This window comes from Benincasa hispida, chromosome 3 (assembly GCF_009727055.1).
Source record: "Benincasa hispida cultivar B227 chromosome 3, ASM972705v1, whole genome shotgun sequence".
Classification (NCBI taxonomy): domain Eukaryota; kingdom Viridiplantae; phylum Streptophyta; class Magnoliopsida; order Cucurbitales; family Cucurbitaceae; genus Benincasa; species Benincasa hispida.
The window spans coordinates 13,120,805-13,132,510 of NC_052351.1; positions in this window are offsets into that span (position 1 = coordinate 13,120,805).

Consider the following 11,706-nt stretch of genomic DNA (forward strand, 5'->3'; position numbering starts at 1 on the left):
CGATGAGGTCTCATTTCACCTCACAACTCAAATCTTCTCAAAGAAGACTAAAAAAAGGAGAGTGTTAGAGAGAATTAAAGTTTATGGAGGTGGTCTATATGTTGAAGAGGAGGCCTACGCATTGAGCATACTGAACCATGTGCCCAACTTGAGGTCCATGCATTGAGTAGAGAAGTCTAGGTGTCCAGAAGAGTTGCCCTACACCCAACTGCTTAAAGAAGCCTTACCTTGCATCCACTGCTGTCCAGGAGTGTTCAAAAGTCTAGTTTCATATCAATTGTAGTTGGTAAGCTAAGTTTAGGGCCAATAAGGTATTCCTAGGTTATTCTAGCCCTAAACATAAGATTCTAAGCTGATTATTGGAATAAAATAGGCTCGAAATCTAGGGAGAAATAGGGGAAACTAGGAAACTCAGAGAAAAGGAGAAAATTTTACTAACGAACTATGAGCGGTATTCTTTAAAGGTTTCTTGTGAAATTTTGTATATAGATGTATATGTAGCTTGTAGATGATAGAATGCTTGGCATGGGATGGTCAAAGGGTCAAAAGACCTAGTTCCTGAGCATGTGGCGAAATCTCACGGGATGGTTAGGGGGTTGTTGGGCCTAGTTCCTAAGTCTATAAGAAGAATCTCATATGGGATGGTCAGAGGACCTACGAGGTCTAGTTTCTGAGTCCATAAGAGGTGGATCTATGTGCATATAGTAATAAGAGAGATATGTTTAACTATCTACCATGTGTAGGTATAACAGGGAATGGACTCGTTCAAGCTTAAGGTTTGGGTAATAACCTCGTTATATGGATATGTTGATTGAGCTATTTGTTTCTAAGGGTAAGAAGAGACCTTGTAAGTTGTTTATCACTCATTGGCTTTTAGCTTATTCTTTTCCTTTATGTTTTTCCTTCACAAGTAGCAGAAGAGTCTAGGTTGCTATAAAAGACAAGGTCTACCATGAGTTAAATGTTTTTATAGTAGTGTTAAAACAAAAAGGTTGGGTAAATGATTTGTAAACCTATTAAACTATATGAATCTAAATTTCTATTATACTAACTTGAAGTTAATTAATTTTCGGCTAAGTTGAGTTAAAGCTAGTTCAATAGAGATGGGTAGTAGGTATCACAAAAGGCTAGTATCTACCATCCTCACACCTCATTTTGGGTTTAGGAGGTAAGCTCAGGAAAGGATGTGACAATTAACCCCAACACTCTGGGCATTTCATATAACGGAATATTGTCTCAACTGTTGGCAGTCATAACTCTACATTAGTAAGGTTCTTCAGGGACCCATTGGAGGTACGAGGGTTGTACTTCTTGAAATCCCATAAGTTTTTGGCCTCCACCGAGAAGTCTGACATAATCTGGTTCTATGCTTGGTTCTGGGTCTAAACTTGTGATGTTTGAATCTACGTGGGTGGTGTTTGCTGAAATTTCACAACCTTGGCCATTCGCTCATCCATCATGTCCCTCACCTTATTCGGCATTTTTGTTGTGACTGTTTCCCCTATTGTTGCTACCTAATCAGTAAACTCAGTCGGGACAGTTGGGGGAATTGGTGTTTGCGAAGGCACAGACGGGTCTCAGGCCCAACTTTGTGTCTAAGTTCTTTGCCACCCTGACCCAAAAGGATCCTTAGGCAGCAGGGAATTCTTTGATACATGGGGGTCCTGAACTTATAGATCTTGATCTTGTGGATCCTGAATTGTCGGGTTTCGTCCTTTAAGATCTCGCCTCCTTTTGGTAATCTTGTGACTGCCTCTTCCTCTAACTCATACCATTTTTTAACAATCATACATAACTAGTCTTTAACAAAATCTTCATCAAGAAAATATGTCAATTACGATCATAAATCCAACATAATCTTGTGCATATTATTCTAGAGTTTTTTCTTAAGGGACATACCTAGCGATGACGAAGAATTTGTTAATGACCAAAAGGGACAATCTGGACTTACATAGTAAGTCAGTCTACAGAAGCCACAACATGGGCTCTAATACTAACTGTAACGACTCGATTCCCTAGGACTTGTGCTAGACCGTTACTATATGCATGCATATATAAAAAAAACAGCATTATATATGAATTGGCTAAAAACCAAAATAAATTTTATAAATTACATATTTTTTTATTAAAACTACATAACTAAAAAGCATCAATCAGGGTACCTTTAATTTGAACGAAATATTAATAGAAAATTTGTCTAAAACAATCAACAAAGTGAACACTGAAAGTTTTCTAAAATTCTATTATGAAACTAAGATTTTAAAAAATGAAAACATGAGCGGAAGCATTTGTCTAGTCCCAGTGGCACGATCACGGATTTCCCCTATCATCCGTCGTTGTATCCTTTTCCTTACTTGAAAAACATAGAATAATAAAGAATTGGTATAAAATACTCAGTAAGTAACCCCAATATTGAGGTTAGGCTAGCACTTTTTGTAAAACCCAAATCCTAATCACTTTAAGTAATATGATATCTTCTAATGAGCTAAATAATGCCATGTCTCAGGAAGGATAGAAGATGGAATGCATAATAAGCATATGAATGAGACGATGCCATCTAATGAGTAGTAGTGCTGAAGTAATATTATGAGTGAAGTTACAAAGTTCATTTGCTAAATCCTAGCCCTTCATCATCAATAGTGGGCCAGGTGGCACAAGGAGGGTTCATGCTGGAGTTTGGGCAAGCAAGAAGGTTGAATTCATTGGGTCGGTTTGGATAGATTACTTAGGCTATTTGTGTAATTCTAGTGGCATTCGAAAGCTCTGTGTGTCTATTTTCTGTGGCTGGGCTACTGGAAGGAAAAATTGCCGAAATAAGGCTGGAGGGGCAAAATAAAGACGAAGGGTTCGTTTTTTAGGTGAATCTAGGCCATTAGTGAAGAATTGAAGCTCCAGGACGAATTACGAAGCGTTTTAAGCTAAACATTTGAGGTAATATTGTTAACTCAGTTATAAAAAAACTTTGTAGAATGAAACTTTTTAAGATGAGGCATGGAAATTGAGTTATATAATTTTGAAGGTTGAACTGGGAATTGTTCAACAAGTAGGCAGCTGCTTGAATTGGGGACAATGATGAAGTTTTGAATCTCTAGATTAAACGACGAGGCATTTTCAGCTGAAATTTTAAGATAATGTTTCTAGCTCAATTCTAAACATGTTTGTAGAAGGAACTTTCTTCAAAAAAGGGCTGGATTTTGAGTCATGAATTTTTGAAGTTGTAACAGAGGATCTGGGCATAAGCAGACAGTTGCTTAGGAAGATTAAGCAGACAGCTCAAGAGCAAGAGCAAGCGAGAGCGGGAGCGAAAATGAGAGCAAGAGCGAAAGGTGGATCTCGCTAGAGACAGAAATCTCGCTGGTTTGCACTGAATCTCACTGGTTTGCGCTAAATCTCGCTGGAAAGTGCCAAATCTCGTTGGGAATGGTAAATCTTGCTCATAAGGGTGGTCTCACTCATGATGATTTTCTCGCTAGAAATACTGTTTTTGTTGATAAAGGTTTCATTAGTAAATGAACTATTTGAGGTATTTTGCTAAGAATTCTAAGTAGTTAACTGGGGATTATGTTCTTTCAAGCAAAGAAGAGCTAGGAGAGGCGTATAACATGTTAAGAGGCCAACAAACTGTGAGTGACTATGTGATGAATTAATGTTTTTAATGATTTAGAAATTATGATTTCTTTAAAGTTATTCTCATGCTAAGTGTATAGATGAAGTGCCAAGCAACGTAACTGTGGAACTATTTCTCATGCTATGTAAAGAAATTGATATAAATTAAATAGGTTATCTTTTCCAAATGCTTTCAGCATGTTTAAGTAACTTTATTTTTATGATAAACTAGTATGATGGATGAATTAGTATGATGATATGAGCACTGATCTTTAGTGTTCAACTGAATGTTGTGACTAGTTACGTGACGGATACTGAAGGACAATGAGAAGGTATCCTTTCAATTAAATGTTTATGACTAGTTTTACTTAAAACGAGGTACCGAAGGACACTTGAGAAGGTACCTGGCCAATTTGATACCGAAGGACTTTTGAGAAGGTATCTGGCCAAATTGATACCGAAGGACATATGAAAAGGTATTTAACCAATTTGGTACCAAAAGACACTTGAGAAGGTACTTGGCCAATTTGATACCGAAGGACTTTTGAGAAGGTATCCGGCCAAATTGATACCGAAGGATATATGAGTAGGTATCTAAGCAGCTCGCTACTGAAGGACGTTTGAGAAGGTATCTGAGCAGAAGTACCTGAAGATACTGAAGGACAATCAGAAGGTATCCTAGTCAGGTATATAAAGTATGACGGTACTCAGTTATAACCACGTATACGTAGGTAATACAACGTCGAGGAATTGAGCAAAAGAGTTCTCCCCGACTAAGGTTGGCGTTGAGGGTTAGAACTATTAGTTCACTCAACTAAGGATAAAGGCAGTCATATATTCTTCTAGGCTAGAAGGATAGTTTGAAATTTCTAATGCTTGTGAATGTTTATCAATGCTTGATGTTTACTAATATATGAGTTTTCCAAGTATGTTTTTCATGTCTAACGCATGCTAGTGTTTTTACAAGCTAGTTTAATATGTTTTAATCCAACTTATTTCACAAAACATGAAGCATGCGTTAGGGTTAAAGCTAAGGTTGAATGAAGCTTGACGTACTATGTTTTAAATACCTAAAGTTGCCAAAGTACATGCGTTGGTATTTCTAAACATAATGAGTAAGGATACTGGTAGGGAAGGTATCTGAATAGATGTACCTAAGGTGTTGACGGTATGTAACAAACTCCGTGTGTATGTAGGCAGGTCTGAATGAGAGGCCGAGGTATAGGTCTTTTGGCCGTAATAGACGATGAGAGCTAGAGCGGTGTATGCTCGTTCTCAACCAAGATGTAATGATGATTATTGATGTATAAAAGTTGTTATCAACGTTTATGTCTTAGGAATGTTGCTTGAGATGTCATCGGTATATTTAAAGAGATCGACGTAGGGAACTCTTCTAGCCATAGTTTAATGTGAACAGGTTGAAGTAGAGGTCTGAACTGGCCATGGCTTGACGTTGGGAATTAGAGTACGTCTTCAATTATGCTTCCCTCAACCTGTTTCTTTGAGTGGCAGAGTAGTAGCAGAAAGTCTTTTGGGAACTGATCGCTACTGAAAAAAAAAACATTTGAAAGCGTGAGCTAGAAGCCCAGTGAGTGACTTAATAAAACGTAAAACTCATGCTTAACTGAAAGCTTTGAAAACATAATACTGGAACTTAAAATACACCAAGAAAAACGTGTATATAAAACTTTTAAACCATTGTATCTGCAACCTGAATCTTAGTTGAGAATGAACATTCACTACTCTAATTCCCAACGTCAAGCCATGGCCAGTTCAGACCTCTACTTCAACCTGTTCACATTAAACTATGGCTAGAAGAGTTCCCTACGTCGATCTCTTTAAATATACCGATGACATCTCAAGCAACATTCCTAAGACATAAACGTTGATAACAACTTTTATACATCAATAATCATCATTACATCTTGGTTGCTGACATTTTGACTTTCAAACCATTATTGAATATTTGCATAGATTGGGTCATTTGTTGGGAGTTTGGAAGAGATTTTGGAAAAAACTCCACTTTTGTAAGAATATTTGGAATTTTCTATAATTGGTTTGGCTTGGTGGATGAAATTAGGTTTCTAAAACAATTTTATGGATGGATTTAGGATTCATGATTAAGGTTGGAATTTTTGCCTTATGGTCTAGGACCTAACTTGAAACTTGGGAAAAGCTTAGAAGGAAGATTATTTTACTTGGTCTAATTCTAACATCTAGACTTGCAATTTGAGGTAAGTAATCTTACTACTGGAACTGGCTTTGAGTCAGACGACTTAGACATGATGATTTAAAAGATTTGACTGGATAAATTGGGAAGCATGGTATGGCTAGAACTGTTTAATGAGCATGTTGTTTAAAGTATGTGACTGATGTGATTATGATTTTAGTATGTTATGATTATGATTATGTACGGAATCGTGAGGCATGTACTACGATTTATGTTGTAAAAATTTACTGAAAGCATGGTATGACTATAGATAAAAGTGATGATTATTCTTCTAATACTACTATGTTCCGGAACCAATGAGTTTCCTACTACGTTATCGGAAGCCTAACGGTTTTCTACTATGTTACCGAAAATTGACGAGTTTCCTACTATATTACTGAGTGCTGACGGGTGCCCTACTATGTTTGCGAGCCTTCGGGCTACCAGATATATGTTAGGTTGAGTTAAATCGCTCATTAGATGGCCATCCAGAATTTAGATAATTATATGCATGTCTCACTAGTATGTTGTGTTTATTGGATAAAGGTGTCACATCTCGCACCAGATTACCCTCCTAACCTGGACGGAATAGTGACTGCAGTAGTTACCAACCCTTTTGCTGGCACTTACTGCCTATTTTACTTGTTAACTACTCAAACCCTGAATACATACATATTAACTCAGTACTTAATACGTTTACACTACAGGGTTCCGTGACATTGATTATACATGGATATTACCACCTAATGAGCCCATCAAGAATACTAGTCACTAGACAGACACATGTGTACTAGCTAATACAAGTCTTCAATTACGCTTCCCTCAACTTGTTTCTTTGAGTGGCAGAGCAGTAGCAGAAAAGTCTTTTGGGAACTGATCGCTACCTGAAAAAAAAACATTTGAAAGCGTGAGCTAGAAGCCCAGTGAGTGACTTAATAACGTAAAACTCATGCTTAAACTGAAAGCTTGAAAACATAATACTGGAATTATACACCAAGAAAAACGTGTATATAAAACCTTTTAAACCATTGTATCTGCAACCTGATATTAGTTGAGAATGAACATTCACTGCTCTAATTCCCAACGTCAAGCCATGGCCAGTTCAGACCTCTACTTCAACCTGTTCACATTAAACATATGGCTAGAAGAGTTCCCTACGCAGTTCTCTTTAAATATACCGATGACATCTCAAACACATTCCTAGACATAAACGTGATAACAACTTTTATACATCAATAATCATCATTACATCTTGTTGGAGAACGAGCATACACCGCTCTACTCTCATCGTCTATTGAATCAAGGGAACAGAAAAAAAAAAAAAAACAAAAAGTGAAACAGAGAAAAAAAAAAAATATAGAATAAAAATGGAAGTGCGGCGAAAAAGTGTGGTGGGGCGGCGTCGGCTCCTGTCGTGCGGTTCCGCGTCTCGAGTCGTTCTTCTCCCCTCCTGCGTCCGGCTCCTGGTCCGGCAGGTCTCTGCCTCGCCTGTCCCTCCGTGTTTTGCCGGTCTGTCCCCTCCGTGTGTCTGTCGGCCGGTCTGCCTGCGCGGCCGCGGTCTCGGTCTTTATTGGCCGTCCTACGCCGCTGCGCGCTCGCGCGGTGTATGCTAGTTCTGCCACTCCCGCTGTCCGCTGCTTCTTGCTGTCTCCCCGTTGTTCTCCCCGTTTCTGTCTTCGGCCTGTTGCTTTGCGCTGTCCTCGGTCCTCTTTCCCGCGCTCGCCGTCCCGGGCCCTTCTTCTCGCCCCTCGTTTCCTGTGCCCCGGTTGCAGTAGCGGTCTCCTTGGCCCTGTGGCTTGCCGTTTGGGCCTGTCGCGCCGTGCCTGTTCCTCTGTCTCACCTCAGCTTCCGGTTGCCGCTCCCTGGTTTCCCAGGGTATTTCTCTCCCCGTTTTCTTGGTTGTCTTTTCCCGTTCCGTCTTCTGTTTTCCAGCTTTCCGTTTCCGCTCGCGTTTTCCGTTTTCTTCCGTCCCTCACTGGGCTTTCAGCTCCCGCTTGTCCCCTGTTTTTTTTTCCGGTCGCCGCTCCGATTCCCCCAGCACTTTTCTGGCTCCCTACGCCCTCGCCCCGTTCGGGCGCGTCCTTGCCGCCTTGTCCTTCGCTCGTCCCTGTGTCTGCTCGTGCCTCGTCTTCTTTGCATGGGCTCCTTCGGTGGTCTCTCCCTGTCTCCTGCCCTGTCCCGGCCCCGCTGTCGTGTCACCCGTACTCCCGTCCTGCGTTCCTCTGTCTGTCTTCCGGGTTTTGCAGTCCGTTTCCCCGTCCCCTCGGCCGTCCGTGCCCGCCCCGGGTTGGTCCTCCTGCCGTCCTCTTTCCCGTCCGGTTCGGCGGGTACCTCTGGTGGCGCGCTGTGCCCCTTTTCTCCCCTCCCCCTCCTACGTGCGCCCTGCCTCTCCTTCTCTCCCTTTCCTGGCTGGCCCTCTCCTGCGCGCTTTCCCTCCCCTCCCCTCTCTCTTGGTCGCGGCGCCGGCTCGCCACCCTCAGTCGGGCCAAACCGTCCGCCCTTCCGGTCCTCTCGTTCGGCCCCTCGTCCATTTTCGGTACCCTCGTCGCCACCGTTTCGGCTTCCGCTCCCGTCGTCGGCACCTCCTTGGTTTCCGGTCCCTCGTCCGTCCTTACGCCGCCTCCTCCTCCCTTTTCTCTCTAGTTCCTCCCCTGCTTTCCGTCACTTTCCCCCTCCCTCGTCGTCCTGCCTGCCCTCACCGCTTCCGTCCTCCTCCTCTCCCTCCCTCCTCCCTCCTCCTCCCCTCCGTCCCTCCTTTCCCCCTGCTCCTTCCCCGTTCTCGGCCCCTCCCCTGCTTCCCCTTCTCCCGTCCCTCTTTTCCCTCCTCCTGTCTCGTCGTCTGCCTCCCGCCCGTTCCCGTACGTCCGCTTCCTTCCCTCCCCTTGCCCCGTCTCGCTCGTTCGCATTCGCCCACGTCCCTCCTCTTCCTTCCTCCGCTTTTCCCCCGTTTCCGCGTTCGTCCTCGCCCCTCCGGCCCCTTCACCCCCTTCCTCCTCTCCTCCCTCCCTCACTCACCTTGGGTTTCGCCCCCTCCTTTCCTACCCCGCCCCCCCCTTCTCGCCCTTCCCCCTATTCTTCCCCCGTGGCGTTTTTTTCCCCCTCTCTTCCACCCTCCCCCTGCCCCCTCCTCTGCCCCTCTTGCACCTCCTGGTTGTGCCCGTCACCCTGTCCGCCCCCCCCGCGTGTCCTGCTGCTTCTTGCTGTCTCCCAGTTGTTCTCCCCGTTTATGTCTTCCGGCCTGTTGTTGCGCTGTCCTCGTCTCTTTCCCGCGCTCGCCGTCCGGGCCCTCTTCTCGCCACTACGTTTCCCTGTGGCCCCCGGTTGCCGTCGACGGTCTGCCCTGGCCCTGGCTTGCCGTTGGGACTTCGCGTGTGCCCTGTTCCTTCTCCCCTCCGCTTCCGGTTGCCGATCCACTGGTTTCCACGGTTTTCTCTCCCCGTTTTCTTGGTGTCGTTTTTCCGTTCCCGTCTTACTGTTTTCCCGCCTTTCCCGTTTCCGCCTGAGTTTTCCGTTTTCTTCCGTCCCTCCAACTGGGCTTTCTCGCTCCACGCTTTCCCCTGTTTTTTTTTTCCCGGTCGCGCTCCGTTCCCCGCCTTTTTCTGCTCTCTCTTTTCTGCCCCTCCCGCCCCGGTTGCGGGCCGCCTCCTTGCCGCCCTGTCTTCCGCTCGTCACCCTGTGTCTGTCTAGTGCCCTCGTCTTCTTGCTGGGGCATTCCTTAAGGTGGTCCTCTCCCTGTCTCCTCCCTGGTCCGGCCCCCTGTCCGTGTCCCCCGTCTTCCGTACCTGCGTTAACTCTGTCTTGTCTTGCCGGGTTGCGTCGTTCCCCGGTCCCCCTCGGCCGTCCGTGCCCGCCCCCGGGTTGGTCTCCTGCCGTCACTCTTTCCCGTCCCGGTTCGGCGGGTCCTCTGGTGCGCGCTGTGCCCCTTTTCTCCCCATCCCCCCTCCGTAGTGCGCCCTGCCTCTCCTTCTCTCCCTTTCTGGCTGGCCCTCTACTCCGCGCTTTTACCCCCCGCTCCCCTATCTCTGGTAGCTCCGAGCGAGCTCCGCCACCCTCGTGCGGGCACCCGTCCGCGACTCCGTGCCTCTCGTCGCCCCTCGTCCCTTTTCGGTCCCCTCGTCGCCCCCGCGTTCGGCTTCCGCTCCTGTCGTCGGCCCCTCTTGGTTTCCGGTCCCCTCGTCGTCTTCGAGCGCGTCCCTCATCCTTTTATCTGCTAGTCCTCCCCTGCTTTCCGTCCCTTTTCCCCTCCCTCGTCGTCCCTGACTCACCGCGGTTCCGCCCTCTCCTCTCCTCCACCTCCTCCACCATCCTCCTCCCCCTCCGTACCTCCTCCTTTCCCCCCTGCTCTTCCCCGTTCTCGCCCTCCGCGCGCACTGCTTCCCTTTATCCCCGTCCCCATCTTTTTCCTCCTCCGCTGTCTCCGTCGTGCTGCATCCCCGCGCCCTTCCCGTCGTACCGATCCCTTCCCTCCCCTTGCCCGTTTCGCTGTTCGCCTTCAGCCCCCGTCCCCTACCTCTTCCTTCTCCGCTTTTTCCCCCGTTCTCCCGTTACGGGTCCTCGCTCCCCCGGCCCCCCTTTCCCCCTTACCCTCCTGCCTCCTCACTCCCTTCCCCCCCTTGTTTTCGCCACTCCTTTCCTCCCCCCGCCCTCCCTTCTCGCCAATTCCCCCTCTTCTTCCCCCCGTGGCCTTTTTTCCGCTCCTCTCTTCCACCTCGCCCCCCCTGCCCCCTTCTGCCCTTTCCGTTCCTGTTTGCCCGTCCGCCCATGTCCGCCCCCCTCTTTCCCTCCCTCGTTCCCGGCTCTGGTCCACTTCCACCCGTGTCCCCCCGCCTTTTGCTCCTGGTTGGCTGGCGGCTCCCCCCCTCCTTGCCCTCTCCCCTTCCTCTCCCCATCCACACTCATCCCCTCATTCGCCCCCCTCCCCATTTGCTCCCCCCTCTTGCCGCCCCCCACCCCCGCCTTTCCCCCCGTCGTCCCTCTGGCCCTTCTTTTTGCTGCCCCCTGCTTTGTTGCCCTTCTCCCCTTGTTCTCCTCTCCCCGCCCATCACTGGCTCTCCTCCCTTGGGACGTCCCCTTCCTGGGTACTTCCCCATCCTTTCCGGCGGCGCGCCACCCCGCCGCCCCCCGCTTTTCGCCCCTCCCCCCTTCTGCGCACTCTGGCCCCTGCCCCGCGTGACCGCGGGTCGGGCCCTGGCACGCACGTGCTCCCCCGCCGCAGCCCACTAGGTGCGCTGCTGGCACCCCTTGGCCCCGCTGCCGTGCGGCTGCGCGTGCGCCGCCGCCCAGCCACTGGGCATACTTCCTCGTTGCTGCTCCTCCGCTGGTGCTGGCCAGCTGGCCCCTGTTTGCCCTGCACCGGTTGGCGGCCTGCCGCGCCGCCACCCGCTCCTTCCGCCTTCTCCCTTCTTCCTTTTGGCTTTGCCTTCCGCCTGCTCACTCCCCTCCTCCGCGGGTTCCTGCCCTTACCTTATACAGAATACAACACCTTGGCCCAATAGCCTTCAACACAGATATAGCCCTTCCCTCTTCCCTTCCGCTTGTGCCCCACAATACAACAGAAGATACTTACACTCCTAACTCCAATACCTTCGGTGGGCCACTTGGCTTGCGTTGTGGGACACACATACAAAAACTATACACCCGCTTGCCTTGCGGGAACACACAACAGACACAGACAGACAGAAGTACACACAGCTACACCCCATGGGTTGCTCGCCCTTCTTCCACCTTTCCGCTTTCTCCCCCCTTTCCGTCCTTGCACTGCGCCCCGCTTTTCCCTCCCCCTGCGTTCTTTCTTGCCTGCCCCTTTCCTGCCACCCGCTCGCCCTTATTCACTCTGTCTTGGCCGGCTCCTGCTTGGCTTCCTGCCTGCCCCTCTGGTCCCTGTGGTGTGC